The 14,994-nt window shown below is 68.8% G+C and overlaps 18 non-coding genes across 18 annotated transcripts; all 18 read right to left on the minus strand.

Annotated features, from left to right (window-relative positions):
• Positions 1-706: 706 nt before the first annotated feature.
• On the minus strand, positions 707-825 carry LOC138687032 (5S ribosomal RNA). Its single transcript, XR_011326372.1, has one exon. It is a non-coding gene; the product is annotated as a 5S ribosomal RNA (ribosomal RNA).
• A 719-nt stretch (positions 826-1,544) lies between these two features.
• On the minus strand, positions 1,545-1,663 carry LOC138686965 (5S ribosomal RNA). The gene has a single exon (XR_011326305.1). It is a non-coding gene; the product is annotated as a 5S ribosomal RNA (ribosomal RNA).
• Positions 1,664-2,382: 719 nt separating this feature from the next.
• Positions 2,383-2,501, minus strand: LOC138686966 (5S ribosomal RNA). The gene has a single exon (XR_011326306.1). It is a non-coding gene; the product is annotated as a 5S ribosomal RNA (ribosomal RNA).
• Positions 2,502-3,220: 719 nt separating this feature from the next.
• Positions 3,221-3,339, minus strand: LOC138686967 (5S ribosomal RNA). Its single transcript, XR_011326307.1, has one exon. It is a non-coding gene; the product is annotated as a 5S ribosomal RNA (ribosomal RNA).
• Positions 3,340-4,039: 700 nt separating this feature from the next.
• LOC138686968 (5S ribosomal RNA) lies at positions 4,040-4,158 on the minus strand. Its single transcript, XR_011326308.1, has one exon. It is a non-coding gene; the product is annotated as a 5S ribosomal RNA (ribosomal RNA).
• Positions 4,159-4,877: 719 nt separating this feature from the next.
• LOC138686969 (5S ribosomal RNA) lies at positions 4,878-4,996 on the minus strand. Its single transcript, XR_011326309.1, has one exon. It is a non-coding gene; the product is annotated as a 5S ribosomal RNA (ribosomal RNA).
• A 719-nt stretch (positions 4,997-5,715) lies between these two features.
• Positions 5,716-5,834, minus strand: LOC138686970 (5S ribosomal RNA). Its single transcript, XR_011326310.1, has one exon. It is a non-coding gene; the product is annotated as a 5S ribosomal RNA (ribosomal RNA).
• A 700-nt stretch (positions 5,835-6,534) lies between these two features.
• Positions 6,535-6,653, minus strand: LOC138686971 (5S ribosomal RNA). The gene has a single exon (XR_011326311.1). It is a non-coding gene; the product is annotated as a 5S ribosomal RNA (ribosomal RNA).
• Positions 6,654-7,372: 719 nt separating this feature from the next.
• On the minus strand, positions 7,373-7,491 carry LOC138686972 (5S ribosomal RNA). Its single transcript, XR_011326312.1, has one exon. It is a non-coding gene; the product is annotated as a 5S ribosomal RNA (ribosomal RNA).
• Positions 7,492-8,054: 563 nt separating this feature from the next.
• LOC138687034 (5S ribosomal RNA) lies at positions 8,055-8,173 on the minus strand. The gene has a single exon (XR_011326374.1). It is a non-coding gene; the product is annotated as a 5S ribosomal RNA (ribosomal RNA).
• Positions 8,174-8,892: 719 nt separating this feature from the next.
• On the minus strand, positions 8,893-9,011 carry LOC138686974 (5S ribosomal RNA). Its single transcript, XR_011326314.1, has one exon. It is a non-coding gene; the product is annotated as a 5S ribosomal RNA (ribosomal RNA).
• A 719-nt stretch (positions 9,012-9,730) lies between these two features.
• LOC138686975 (5S ribosomal RNA) lies at positions 9,731-9,849 on the minus strand. The gene has a single exon (XR_011326315.1). It is a non-coding gene; the product is annotated as a 5S ribosomal RNA (ribosomal RNA).
• A 719-nt stretch (positions 9,850-10,568) lies between these two features.
• LOC138686976 (5S ribosomal RNA) lies at positions 10,569-10,687 on the minus strand. The gene has a single exon (XR_011326316.1). It is a non-coding gene; the product is annotated as a 5S ribosomal RNA (ribosomal RNA).
• Positions 10,688-11,406: 719 nt separating this feature from the next.
• On the minus strand, positions 11,407-11,525 carry LOC138686977 (5S ribosomal RNA). The gene has a single exon (XR_011326317.1). It is a non-coding gene; the product is annotated as a 5S ribosomal RNA (ribosomal RNA).
• Positions 11,526-12,244: 719 nt separating this feature from the next.
• On the minus strand, positions 12,245-12,363 carry LOC138686978 (5S ribosomal RNA). Its single transcript, XR_011326318.1, has one exon. It is a non-coding gene; the product is annotated as a 5S ribosomal RNA (ribosomal RNA).
• Positions 12,364-13,082: 719 nt separating this feature from the next.
• On the minus strand, positions 13,083-13,201 carry LOC138687035 (5S ribosomal RNA). The gene has a single exon (XR_011326375.1). It is a non-coding gene; the product is annotated as a 5S ribosomal RNA (ribosomal RNA).
• A 713-nt stretch (positions 13,202-13,914) lies between these two features.
• LOC138686979 (5S ribosomal RNA) lies at positions 13,915-14,033 on the minus strand. The gene has a single exon (XR_011326319.1). It is a non-coding gene; the product is annotated as a 5S ribosomal RNA (ribosomal RNA).
• Positions 14,034-14,752: 719 nt separating this feature from the next.
• LOC138687036 (5S ribosomal RNA) lies at positions 14,753-14,871 on the minus strand. Its single transcript, XR_011326376.1, has one exon. It is a non-coding gene; the product is annotated as a 5S ribosomal RNA (ribosomal RNA).
• Between the last annotated feature and the right edge of the window lie 123 nt (positions 14,872-14,994).

Below are 14,994 nucleotides of genomic sequence, written 5' to 3' on the forward strand. Positions count from 1 at the left end.
CCAACAGCCCTCTCCGGTTGACTACAACCGCGCTCCTGCCCCCCCGCACTGCAGCCACACCGAACCACGCGCAGACGCGGCACGCCTCTAGCACACGCACCTGCCCCACCGCGATGACCCCCGGCACCACCCGCTCACGTCCCCACGCACCCCTGCCCTGCAAAGAGGCCGCTCAGGCCACCAGCACCATGCTCCCACCCCACACTGCAGCCTCACCCACCCACGCGGAGCCGCGGCACGCCTCTAGCACACGCACCTGCCCCACCGCGATGACCCCCGGCACCACCCGCTCACGTCCCCACGCACCCCTGCCCCGCAAAGAGCCCTCTCGGGTGACCACAACCGCGCTCCCACCCCACACTGCAGCCCCACGGAGGGGAGCAGCAGGCAACACCCACCCGCACCTGCCTTCACCACGTCGACCCCCAGCATCACCTCGAAACATCCCCACGCACACCTGCCCCCACACCCCACATCAAGCCCTCTCGCCTAAGCACAACCACGCTCTCACCCCACGCTGCAGACCCACCCAGCCACAGAGCAGAGCGCCAGACAGTCGCAGAGCACACCTGCCCCACCGCCACGACCCCAGCCCCTACCCGCACGCACCTGCCCCTCCGCAACACCCCACCCGCAACACCGCAGCAAGAAAACAGGGGCCGCCCCACGGCCTCCGCCAAGGCCAAACGCCTCCGCCAAGGCCAAAAGCCTACAGCACCCGGTATTCCCAGGCGGTCTCCCATCCAAGTACTAACCGGGCCCGACCCTGCTTAGCTTCCGAGATCAGACGAGATCGGGCGTTCTCAGGGTGGTATGGCCGTAGGCAGCCCTGCCCCCGCCAACAGCCCTCTCGGGTTGACTACAACCGCGCTCCTGCCCCCCCGCACTGCAGCCACACCGAACCACACGCAGACGCGGCACGCCTCTAGCACACGCACCTGCCCCACTGCGATGACCCCCGGCACCACCCGCTCACGTCCCCACGCACCCCTGCCCTGCAAAGAGGCCGCTCAGGCCACCAGCACCATGCTCCCACCCCACACTGCAGCCTCACCCACCCACGCGGAGCCGCGGCACGCCTCTAGCACACGCACCTGCCCCACCGCGATGACCCCCGGCACCACCCGCTCACGTCCCCACGCACCCCTGCCCCGCAAAGAGCCCTCTCGGGTGACCACAACCGCGCTCCCACCCCACACTGCAGCCCCACGGAGGGGAGCAGCAGGCAACACCCACCCGCACCTGCCTTCACCACGTCGACCCCCAGCATCACCTCGAAACATCCCCACGCACACCTGCCCCCACACCCCACATCAAGCCCTCTCGCCTAAGCACAACCACGCTCTCACCCCACACTGCAGACCCACCCAGCCACAGAGCAGAGCGCCAGACAGTCGCAGAGCACACCTGCCCCACCGCCACGACCCCAGCCCCTACCCGCACGCACCTGCCCCTCCGCAACACCCCACCCGCAACACCGCAGCAAGAAAACAGGGGCCGCCCCACGGCCTCCGCCAAGGCCAAAAGCCTCCGCCAAGGCCAAAAGCCTACAGCACCCGGTATTCCCAGGCGGTCTCCCATCCAAGTACTAACCGGGCCCGACCCTGCTTCGCTTCCGAGATCAGACGAGATCGGGCGTTCTCAGGGTGGTATGGCCGTAGGCAGCCCTGCCCCCGCCAACAGCCCTCTCGGGTTGACTACAACCGCGCTCCTGCCCCCCCGCACTGCAGCCACACCGAACCACGCGCAGACGCGGCACGCCTCTAGCACACGCACCTGCCCCAACGCGATGACCCCCGGCACCACCCGCTCACGTCCCCACGCACCCCTGCCCTGCAAAGAGGCCGCTCAGGCCACCAGCACCATGCTCCCACCCCACACTGCAGCCTCACCCACCCACGCGGAGCCGCGGCACGCCTCTAGCACACGCACCTGCCCCACCGCGATGACCCCCGGCACCACCCGCTCACGTCCCCACGCACCCCTGCCCCGCAAAGAGCCCTCTCGGGTGACCACAACCGCGCTCCCACCCCACACTGCAGCCCCACGGAGGGGAGCAGCAGGCAACACCCACCCGCACCTGCCTTCACCACGTCGACCCCCAGCATCACCTCGAAACATCCCCACGCACACCTGCCCCCACACCCCACATCAAGCCCTCTCGCCTAAGCACAACCACGCTCTCACCCCACACTGCAGACCCACCCAGCCACAGAGCAGAGCGCCAGACAGTCGCAGAGCACACCTGCCCCACCGCCACGACCCCAGCCCCTACCCGCACGCACCTGCCCCTCCGCAACACCCCACCCGCAGCACCGCAGCAAGAAAACAGGGGCCGCCCCACGGCCTCCGCCAAGGCCAAAAGCCTCCGCCAAGGCCAAAAGCCTACAGCACCCGGTATTCCCAGGCGGTCTCCCATCCAAGTACTAACCGGGCCCGACCCTGCTTCGCTTCCGAGATCAGACGAGATCGGGCGTTCTCAGGGTGGTATGGCCGTAGGCAGCCCTGCCCCCGCCAACAGCCCTCTCCGGTTGACTACAACCGCGCTCCTGCCCCCACGCACTGCAGCCACACCGAACCACGCGCAGACGCGGCACGCCTCTAGCACACGCACCTGCCCCAACGCGATGACCCCCGGCACCACCCGCTCACGTCCCCACGCACCCCTGCCCTGCAAAGAGGCCGCTCAGGCCACCAGCACCATGCTCCCACCCCACACTGCAGCCTCACCCACCCACGCGGAGCCGCGGCACGCCTCTAGCACACGCACCTGCCCCACCGCGATGACCCCCGGCACCACCCGCTCACGTCCCCACGCACCCCTGCCCCGCAAAGAGCCCTCTCGGGTGACCACAACCGCGCTCCCACCCCACACTGCAGCCCCACGGAGGGGAGCAGCAGGCAACACCCACCCGCACCTGCCTTCACCACGTCGACCCCCAGCATCACCTCGAAACATCCCCACGCACACCTGCCCCCACACCCCACATCAAGCCCTCTCGCCTAAGCACAACCACGCTCTCACCCCACACTGCAGACCCACCCAGCCACAGAGCAGAGCGCCAGACAGTCGCAGAGCACACCTGCCCCACCGCCACGACCCCAGCCCCTACCCGCACGCACCTGCCCCTCCGCAACACCCCACCCGCAACACCGCAGCAAGAAAACAGGGGCCGCCCCACGGCCTCCGCCAAGGCCAAAAGCCTCCGCCAAGGCCAAAAGCCTACAGCACCCGGTATTCCCAGGCGGTCTCCCATCCAAGTACTAACCGGGCCCGACCCTGCTTCGCTTCCGAGATCAGACGAGATCGGGCGTTCTCAGGGTGGTATGGCCGTAGGCAGCCCTGCCCCCGCCAACAGCCCTCTCGGGTTGACTACAACCGCGCTCCTGCCCCCCCGCACTGCAGCCACACCGAACCACGCGCAGACGCGGCACGCCTCTAGCACACGCACCTGCCCCAACGCGATGACCCCCGGCACCACCCGCTCACGTCCCCACGCACCCCTGCCCTGCAAAGAGGCCGCTCAGGCCACCAGCACCATGCTCCCACCCCACACTGCAGCCTCACCCACCCACGCGGAGCCGCGGCACGCCTCTAGCACACGCACCTGCCCCACCGCGATGACCCCCGGCACCACCCGCTCACGTCCCCACGCACCCCTGCCCCGCAAAGAGCCCTCTCGGGTGACCACAACCGCGCTCCCACCCCACACTGCAGCCCCACGGAGGGGAGCAGCAGGCAACACCCACCCGCACCTGCCTTCACCACGTCGACCCCCAGCATCACCTCGAAACATCCCCACGCACACCTGCCCCCACACCCCACATCAAGCCCTCTCGCCTAAGCACAACCACGCTCTCACCCCACGCTGCAGACCCACCCAGCCACAGAGCAGAGCGCCAGACAGTCGCAGAGCACACCTGCCCCACCGCCACGACCCCAGCCCCTACCCGCACGCACCTGCCCCTCCGCAACACCCCACCCGCAACACCGCAGCAAGAAAACAGGGGCCGCCCCACGGCCTCCGCCAAGGCCAAAAGCCTACAGCACCCGGTATTCCCAGGCGGTCTCCCATCCAAGTACTAACCGGGCCCGACCCTGCTTCGCTTCCGAGATCAGACGAGATCGGGCGTTCTCAGGGTGGTATGGCCGTAGGCAGCCCTGCCCCCGCCAACAGCCCTCTCCGGTTGACTACAACCGCGCTCCTGCCCCCCCGCACTGCAGCCACACCGAACCACGCGCAGACGCGGCACGCCTCTAGCACACGCACCTGCCCCAACGCGATGACCCCCGGCACCACCCGCTCACGTCCCCACGCACCCCTGCCCTGCAAAGAGGCCGCTCAGGCCACCAGCACCATGCTCCCACCCCACACTGCAGCCTCACCCACCCACGCGGAGCCGCGGCACGCCTCTAGCACACGCACCTGCCCCACCGCGATGACCCCCGGCACCACCCGCTCACGTCCCCACGCACCCCTGCCCCGCAAAGAGCCCTCTCGGGTGACCACAACCGCGCTCCCACCCCACACTGCAGCCCCACGGAGGGGAGCAGCAGGCAACACCCACCCGCACCTGCCTTCACCACGTCGACCCCCAGCATCACCTCGAAACATCCCCACGCACACCTGCCCCCACACCCCACATCAAGCCCTCTCGCCTAAGCACAACCACGCTCTCACCCCACACTGCAGACCCACCCAGCCACAGAGCAGAGCGCCAGACAGTCGCAGAGCACACCTGCCCCACCGCCACGACCCCAGCCCCTACCCGCACGCACCTGCCCCTCCGCAACACCCCACCCGCAGCACCGCAGCAAGAAAACAGGGGCCGCCCCACGGCCTCCGCCAAGGCCAAAAGCCTCCGCCAAGGCCAAAAGCCTACAGCACCCGGTATTCCCAGGCGGTCTCCCATCCAAGTACTAACCGGGCCCGACCCTGCTTCGCTTCCGAGATCAGACGAGATCGGGCGTTCTCAGGGTGGTATGGCCGTAGGCAGCCCTGCCCCCGCCAACAGCCCTCTCCGGTTGACTACAACCGCGCTCCTGCCCCCACGCACTGCAGCCACACCGAACCACGCGCAGACGCGGCACGCCTCTAGCACACGCACCTGCCCCAACGCGATGACCCCCGGCACCACCCGCTCACGTCCCCACGCACCCCTGCCCTGCAAAGAGGCCGCTCAGGCCACCAGCACCATGCTCCCACCCCACACTGCAGCCTCACCCACCCACGCGGAGCCGCGGCACGCCTCTAGCACACGCACCTGCCCCACCGCGATGACCCCCGGCACCACCCGCTCACGTCCCCACGCACCCCTGCCCCGCAAAGAGCCCTCTCGGGTGACCACAACCGCGCTCCCACCCCACACTGCAGCCCCACGGAGGGGAGCAGCAGGCAACACCCACCCGCACCTGCCTTCACCACGTCGACCCCCAGCATCACCTCGAAACATCCCCACGCACACCTGCCCCCACACCCCACATCAAGCCCTCTCGCCTAAGCACAACCACGCTCTCACCCCACACTGCAGACCCACCCAGCCACAGAGCAGAGCGCCAGACAGTCGCAGAGCACACCTGCCCCACCGCCACGACCCCAGCCCCTACCCGCACGCACCTGCCCCTCCGCAACACCCCACCCGCAACACCGCAGCAAGAAAACAGGGGCCGCCCCACGGCCTCCGCCAAGGCCAAAAGCCTCCGCCAAGGCCAAAAGCCTACAGCACCCGGTATTCCCAGGCGGTCTCCCATCCAAGTACTAACCGGGCCCGACCCTGCTTCGCTTCCGAGATCAGACGAGATCGGGCGTTCTCAGGGTGGTATGGCCGTAGGCAGCCCTGCCCCCGCCAACAGCCCTCTCCGGTTGACTACAACCGCGCTCCTGCCCCCACGCACTGCAGCCACACCGAACCACGCGCAGACGCGGCACGCCTCTAGCACACGCACCTGCCCCAACGCGATGACCCCCGGCACCACCCGCTCACGTCCCCACGCACCCCTGCCCTGCAAAGAGGCCGCTCAGGCCACCAGCACCATGCTCCCACCCCACACTGCAGCCTCACCCACCCACGCGGAGCCGCGGCACGCCTCTAGCACACGCACCTGCCCCACCGCGATGACCCCCTGCACCACCCGCTCACGTCCCCACGCACCCCTGCCCCGCAAAGAGCCCTCTCGGGTGACCACAACCGCGCTCCCACCCCACACTGCAGCCCCACGGAGGGGAGCAGCAGGCAACACCCACCCGCACCTGCCTTCACCACGTCGACCCCCAGCATCACCTCGAAACATCCCCACGCACACCTGCCCCCACACCCCACATCAAGCCCTCTCGCCTAAGCACAACCACGCTCTCACCCCACACTGCAGACCCACCCAGCCACAGAGCAGAGCGCCAGACAGTCGCAGAGCACACCTGCCCCACCGCCACGACCCCAGCCCCTACCCGCACGCACCTGCCCCTCCGCAACACCCCACCCGCAACACCGCAGCAAGAAAACAGGGGCCGCCCCACGGCCTCCGCCAAGGCCAAAAGCCTACAGCACCCGGTATTCCCAGGCGGTCTCCCATCCAAGTACTAACCGGGCCCGACCCTGCTTCGCTTCCGAGATCAGACGAGATCGGGCGTTCTCAGGGTGGTATGGCCGTAGGCAGCCCTGCCCCCGCCAACAGCCCTCTCCGGTTGACTACAACCGCGCTCCTGCCCCCCCGCACTGCAGCCACACCGAACCACGCGCAGACGCGGCACGCCTCTAGCACACGCACCTGCCCCAACGCGATGACCCCCGGCACCACCCGCTCACGTCCCCACGCACCCCTGCCCTGCAAAGAGGCCGCTCAGGCCACCAGCACCATGCTCCCACCCCACACTGCAGCCTCACCCACCCACGCGGAGCCGCGGCACGCCTCTAGCACACGCACCTGCCCCACCGCGATGACCCCCGGCACCACCCGCTCACGTCCCCACGCACCCCTGCCCCGCAAAGAGCCCTCTCGGGTGACCACAACCGCGCTCCCACCCCACACTGCAGCCCCACGGAGGGGAGCAGCAGGCAACACCCACCCGCACCTGCCTTCACCACGTCGACCCCCAGCATCACCTCGAAACATCCCCACGCACACCTGCCCCCACACCCCCCATCAAGCCCTCTCGCCTAAGCACAACCACGCTCTCACCCCACACTGCAGACCCACCCAGCCACAGAGCAGAGCGCCAGACAGTCGCAGAGCACACCTGCCCCACCGCCACGACCCCAGCCCCTACCCGCACGCACCTGCCCCTCCGCAACACCCCACCCGCAACACCGCAGCAAGAAAACAGGGGCCGCCCCACGGCCTCCGCCAAGGCCAAAAGCCTCCGCCAAGGCCAAAAGCCTACAGCACCCGGTATTCCCAGGCGGTCTCCCATCCAAGTACTAACCGGGCCCGACCCTGCTTCGCTTCCGAGATCAGACGAGATCGGGCGTTCTCAGGGTGGTATGGCCGTAGGCAGCCCTGCCCCCGCCAACAGCCCTCTCGGGTTGACTACAACCGCGCTCCTGCCCCCCCGCACTGCAGCCACACCGAACCACGCGCAGACGCGGCACGCCTCTAGCACACGCACCTGCCCCACCGCGATGACCCCCGGCACCACCCGCTCACGTCCCCACGCACCCCTGCCCCGCAAAGAGCCCTCTCGGGTGACCACAACCGCGCTCCCACCCCACACTGCAGCCCCACGGAGGGGAGCAGCAGGCAACACCCACCCGCACCTGCCTTCACCACGTCGACCCCCAGCATCACCTCGAAACATCCCCACGCACACCTGCCCCCACACCCCACATCAAGCCCTCTCGCCTAAGCACAACCACGCTCTCACCCCACACTGCAGACCCACCCAGCCACAGAGCAGAGCGCCAGACAGTCGCAGAGCACACCTGCCCCACCGCCACGACCCCAGCCCCTACCCGCACGCACCTGCCCCTCCGCAACACCCCACCCGCAGCACCGCAGCAAGAAAACAGGGGCCGCCCCACGGCCTCCGCCAAGGCCAAAAGCCTCCGCCAAGGCCAAAAGCCTACAGCACCCGGTATTCCCAGGCGGTCTCCCATCCAAGTACTAACCGGGCCCGACCCTGCTTAGCTTCCGAGATCAGACGAGATCGGGCGTTCTCAGGGTGGTATGGCCGTAGGCAGCCCTGTCCCCGCCAACAGCCCTCTCGGGTTGACTACAACCGCGCTCCTGCCCCCCCGCACTGCAGCCACACCGAACCACGCGCAGACGCGGCACGCCTCTAGCACACGCACCTGCCCCAACGCGATGACCCCCGGCACCACCCGCTCACGTCCCCACGCACCCCTGCCCTGCAAAGAGGCCGCTCAGGCCACCAGCACCATGCTCCCACCCCACACTGCAGCCTCACCCACCCACGCGGAGCCGCGGCACGCCTCTAGCACACGCACCTGCCCCACCGCGATGACCCCCGGCACCACCCGCTCACGTCCCCACGCACCCCTGCCCCGCAAAGAGCCCTCTCGGGTGACCACAACCGCGCTCCCACCCCACACTGCAGCCCCACGGAGGGGAGCAGCAGGCAACACCCACCCGCACCTGCCTTCACCACGTCGACCCCCAGCATCACCTCGAAACATCCCCACGCACACCTGCCCCCACACCCCACATCAAGCCCTCTCGCCTAAGCACAACCACGCTCTCACCCCACGCTGCAGACCCACCCAGCCACAGAGCAGAGCGCCAGACAGTCGCAGAGCACACCTGCCCCACCGCCACGACCCCAGCCCCTACCCGCACGCACCTGCCCCTCCGCAACACCCCACCCGCAGCACCGCAGCAAGAAAACAGGGGCCGCCCCACGGCCTCCGCCAAGGCCAAAAGCCTCCGCCAAGGCCAAAAGCCTACAGCACCCGGTATTCCCAGGCGGTCTCCCATCCAAGTACTAACCGGGCCCGACCCTGCTTCGCTTCCGAGATCAGACGAGATCGGGCGTTCTCAGGGTGGTATGGCCGTAGGCAGCCCTGCCCCCGCCAACAGCCCTCTCCGGTTGACTACAACCGCGCTCCTGCCCCCACGCACTGCAGCCACACCGAACCACGCGCAGACGCGGCACGCCTCTAGCACACGCACCTGCCCCAACGCGATGACCCCCGGCACCACCCGCTCACGTCCCCACGCACCCCTGCCCTGCAAAGAGGCCGCTCAGGCCACCAGCACCATGCTCCCACCCCACACTGCAGCCTCACCCACCCACGCGGAGCCGCGGCACGCCTCTAGCACACGCACCTGCCCCACCGCGATGACCCCCGGCACCACCCGCTCACGTCCCCACGCACCCCTGCCCCGCAAAGAGCCCTCTCGGGTGACCACAACCGCGCTCCCACCCCACACTGCAGCCCCACGGAGGGGAGCAGCAGGCAACACCCACCCGCACCTGCCTTCACCACGTCGACCCCCAGCATCACCTCGAAACATCCCCACGCACACCTGCCCCCACACCCCACATCAAGCCCTCTCGCCTAAGCACAACCACGCTCTCACCCCACGCTGCAGACCCACCCAGCCACAGAGCAGAGCGCCAGACAGTCGCAGAGCACACCTGCCCCACCGCCACGACCCCAGCCCCTACCCGCACGCACCTGCCCCTCCGCAACACCCCACCCGCAGCACCGCAGCAAGAAAACAGGGGCCGCCCCACGGCCTCCGCCAAGGCCAAAAGCCTCCGCCAAGGCCAAAAGCCTACAGCACCCGGTATTCCCAGGCGGTCTCCCATCCAAGTACTAACCGGGCCCGACCCTGCTTCGCTTCCGAGATCAGACGAGATCGGGCGTTCTCAGGGTGGTATGGCCGTAGGCAGCCCTGCCCCCGCCAACAGCCCTCTCCGGTTGACTACAACCGCGCTCCTGCCCCCACGCACTGCAGCCACACCGAACCACGCGCAGACGCGGCACGCCTCTAGCACACGCACCTGCCCCAACGCGATGACCCCCGGCACCACCCGCTCACGTCCCCACGCACCCCTGCCCTGCAAAGAGGCCGCTCAGGCCACCAGCACCATGCTCCCACCCCACACTGCAGCCTCACCCACCCACGCGGAGCCGCGGCACGCCTCTAGCACACGCACCTGCCCCACCGCGATGACCCCCGGCACCACCCGCTCACGTCCCCACGCACCCCTGCCCCGCAAAGAGCCCTCTCGGGTGACCACAACCGCGCTCCCACCCCACACTGCAGCCCCACGGAGGGGAGCAGCAGGCAACACCCACCCGCACCTGCCTTCACCACGTCGACCCCCAGCATCACCTCGAAACATCCCCACGCACACCTGCCCCCACACCCCACATCAAGCCCTCTCGCCTAAGCACAACCACGCTCTCACCCCACACTGCAGACCCACCCAGCCACAGAGCAGAGCGCCAGACAGTCGCAGAGCACACCTGCCCCACCGCCACGACCCCAGCCCCTACCCGCACGCACCTGCCCCTCCGCAACACCCCACCCGCAACACCGCAGCAAGAAAACAGGGGCCGCCCCACGGCCTCCGCCAAGGCCAAACGCCTCCGCCAAGGCCAAAAGCCTACAGCACCCGGTATTCCCAGGCGGTCTCCCATCCAAGTACTAACCGGGCCCGACCCTGCTTCGCTTCCGAGATCAGACGAGATCGGGCGTTCTCAGGGTGGTATGGCCGTAGGCAGCCCTGCCCCCGCCAACAGCCCTCTCGGGTTGACTACAACCGCGCTCCTGCCCCCCCGCACTGCAGCCACACCGAACCACGCGCAGACGCGGCACGCCTCTAGCACACGCACCTGCCCCAACGCGATGACCCCCGGCACCACCCGCTCACGTCCCCACGCACCCCTGCCCTGCAAAGAGGCCGCTCAGGCCACCAGCACCATGCTCCCACCCCACACTGCAGCCTCACCCACCCACGCGGAGCCGCGGCACGCCTCTAGCACACGCACCTGCCCCACCGCGATGACCCCCGGCACCACCCGCTCACGTCCCCACGCACCCCTGCCCCGCAAAGAGCCCTCTCGGGTGACCACAACCGCGCTCCCACCCCACACTGCAGCCCCACGGAGGGGAGCAGCAGGCAACACCCACCCGCACCTGCCTTCACCACGTCGACCCCCAGCATCACCTCGAAACATCCCCACGCACACCTGCCCCCACACCCCACATCAAGCCCTCTCGCCTAAGCACAACCACGCTCTCACCCCACGCTGCAGACCCACCCAGCCACAGAGCAGAGCGCCAGACAGTCGCAGAGCACACCTGCCCCACCGCCACGACCCCAGCCCCTACCCGCACGCACCTGCCCCTCCGCAACACCCCACCCGCAGCACCGCAGCAAGAAAACAGGGGCCGCCCCACGGCCTCCGCCAAGGCCAAAAGCCTCCGCCAAGGCCAAAAGCCTACAGCACCCGGTATTCCCAGGCGGTCTCCCATCCAAGTACTAACCGGGCCCGACCCTGCTTCGCTTCCGAGATCAGACGAGATCGGGCGTTCTCAGGGTGGTATGGCCGTAGGCAGCCCTGCCCCCGCCAACAGCCCTCTCGGGTTGACTACAACCGCGCTCCTGCCCCCCCGCACTGCAGCCACACCGAACCACGCGCAGACGCGGCACGCCTCTAGCACACGCACCTGCCCCAACGCGATGACCCCCGGCACCACCCGGCCACGTCCCCACGCACCCCTGCCCTGCAAAGAGGCCGCTCAGGCCACCAGCACCATGCTCCCACCCCACACTGCAGCCTCACCCACCCACGCGGAGCCGCGGCACGCCTCTAGCACACGCACCTGCCCCACCGCGATGACCCCCGGCACCACCCGCTCACGTCCCCACGCACCCCTGCCCCGCAAAGAGCCCTCTCGGGTGACCACAACCGCGCTCCCACCCCACACTGCAGCCCCACGGAGGGGAGCAGCAGGCAACACCCACCCGCACCTGCCTTCACCACGTCGACCCCCAGCATCACCTCGAAACATCCCCACGCACACCTGCCCCCACACCCCACATCAAGCCCTCTCGCCTAAGCACAACCACGCTCTCACCCCACGCTGCAGACCCACCCAGCCACAGAGCAGAGCGCCAGACAGTCGCAGAGCACACCTGCCCCACCGCCACGACCCCAGCCCCTACCCGCACGCACCTGCCCCTCCGCAACACCCCACCCGCAGCACCGCAGCAAGAAAACAGGGGCCGCCCCACGGCCTCCGCCAAGGCCAAAAGCCTCCGCCAAGGCCAAAAGCCTACAGCACCCGGTATTCCCAGGCGGTCTCCCATCCAAGTACTAACCGGGCCCGACCCTGCTTCGCTTCCGAGATCAGACGAGATCGGGCGTTCTCAGGGTGGTATGGCCGTAGGCAGCCCTGCCCCCGCCAACAGCCCTCTCGGGTTGACTACAACCGCGCTCCTGCCCCCCCGCACTGCAGCCACACCGAACCACGCGCAGACGCGGCACGCCTCTAGCACACGCACCTGCCCCAACGCGATGACCCCCGGCACCACCCGCTCACGTCCCCACGCACCCCTGCCCTGCAAAGAGGCCGCTCAGGCCACCAGCACCATGCTCCCACCCCACACTGCAGCCTCACCCACCCACGCGGAGCCGCGGCACGCCTCTAGCACACGCACCTGCCCCACCGCGATGACCCCCGGCACCACCCGCTCACGTCCCCACGCACCCCTGCCCCGCAAAGAGCCCTCTCGGGTGACCACAACCGCGCTCCCACCCCACACTGCAGCCCCACGGAGGGGAGCAGCAGGCAACACCCACCCGCACCTGCCTTCACCACGTCGACCCCCAGCATCACCTCGAAACATCCCCACGCACACCTGCCCCCACACCCCACATCAAGCCCTCTCGCCTAAGCACAACCACGCTCTCACCCCACACTGCAGACCCACCCAGCCACAGAGCAGAGCGCCAGACAGTCGCAGAGCACACCTGCCCCACCGCCACGACCCCAGCCCCTACCCGCACGCACCTGCCCCTCCGCAACACCCCACCCGCAACACCGCAGCAAGAAAACAGGGGCCGCCCCACGGCCTCCGCCAAGGCCAAAAGCCTCCGCCAAGGCCAAAAGCCTACAGCACCCGGTATTCCCAGGCGGTCTCCCATCCAAGTACTAACCGGGCCCGACCCTGCTTAGCTTCCGAGATCAGACGAGATCGGGCGTTCTCAGGGTGGTATGGCCGTAGGCAGCCCTGCCAACAGCCCTCTCGGGTTGACTACAACCGCGCTCCTGCCCCCCCGCACTGCAGCCACACCGAACCACGCGCAGACGCGGCACGCCTCTAGCACACGCACCTGCCCCAACGCGATGACCCCCGGCACCACCCGGCCACGTCCCCACGCACCCCTGCCCTGCAAAGAGGCCGCTCAGGCCACCAGCACCATGCTCCCACCCCACACTGCAGCCTCACCCACCCACGCGGAGCCGCGGCACGCCTCTAGCACACGCACCTGCCCCACCGCGATGACCCCCGGCACCACCCGCTCACGTCCCCACGCACCCCTGCCCCGCAAAGAGCCCTCTCGGGTGACCACAACCGCGCTCCCACCCCACACTGCAGCCCCACGGAGGGGAGCAGCAGGCAACACCCACCCGCACCTGCCTTCACCACGTCGACCCCCAGCATCACCTCGAAACATCCCCACGCACACCTGCCCCCACACCCCACATCAAGCCCTCTCGCCTAAGCACAACCACGCTCTCACCCCACGCTGCAGACCCACCCAGCCACAGAGCAGAGCGCCAGACAGTCGCAGAGCACACCTGCCCCACCGCCACGACCCCAGCCCCTACCCGCACGCACCTGCCCCTCCGCAACACCCCACCCGCAGCACCGCAGCAAGAAAACAGGGGCCGCCCCACGGCCTCCGCCAAGGCCAAAAGCCTCCGCCAAGGCCAAAAGCCTACAGCACCCGGTATTCCCAGGCGGTCTCCCATCCAAGTACTAACCGGGCCCGACCCTGCTTCGCTTCCGAGATCAGACGAGATCGGGCGTTCTCAGGGTGGTATGGCCGTAGGCAGCCCTGCCCCCGCCAACAGCCCTCTCGGGTTGACTACAACCGCGCTCCTGCCCCCCCGCACTGCAGCCACACCGAACCACGCGCAGACGCGGCACGCCTCTAGCACACGCACCTGCCCCAACGCGATGACCCCCGGCACCACCCGCTCACGTCCCCACGCACCCCTGCCCTGCAAAGAGGCCGCTCAGGCCACCAGCACCATGCTCCCACCCCACACTGCAGCCTCACCCACCCACGCGGAGCCGCGGCACGCCTCTAGCACACGCACCTGCCCCACCGCGATGACCCCCGGCACCACCCGCTCACGTCCCCACGCACCCCTGCCCCGCAAAGAGCCCTCTCGGGTGACCACAACCGCGCTCCCACCCCACACTGCAGCCCCACGGAGGGGAGCAGCAGGCAACACCCACCCGCACCTGCCTTCACCACGTCGACCCCCAGCATCACCTCGAAACATCCCCACGCACACCTGCCCCCACACCCCACATCAAGCCCTCTCGCCTAAGCACAACCACGCTCTCACCCCACGCTGCAGACCCACCCAGCCACAGAGCAGAGCGCCAGACAGTCGCAGAGCACACCTGCCCCACCGCCACGACCCCAGCCCCTACCCGCACGCACCTGCCCCTCCGCAACACCCCACCCGCAACACCGCAGCAAGAAAACAGGGGCCGCCCCACGGCCTCCGCCAAGGCCAAAAGCCTCCGCCAAGGCCAAAAGCCTACAGCACCCGGTATTCCCAGGCGGTCTCCCATCCAAGTACTAACCGGGCCCGACCCTGCTTAGCTTCCGAGATCAGACGAGATCGGGCGTTCTCAGGGTGGTATGGCCGTAGGCAGCCCTGCCAACAGCCCTCTCGGGTTGACTACAACCGCGCTCCTGCCCCCCCGCACTGCAGCCACACCGAACCACGCGCAGACGCGGCACGCCTCTAGCACACGCACCTGCCCCAACGCGATG

The sequence above is a fragment of the Haliaeetus albicilla genome, chromosome 9, assembly GCF_947461875.1.
Source record: "Haliaeetus albicilla chromosome 9, bHalAlb1.1, whole genome shotgun sequence".
NCBI lineage: Eukaryota > Metazoa > Chordata > Aves > Accipitriformes > Accipitridae > Haliaeetus > Haliaeetus albicilla.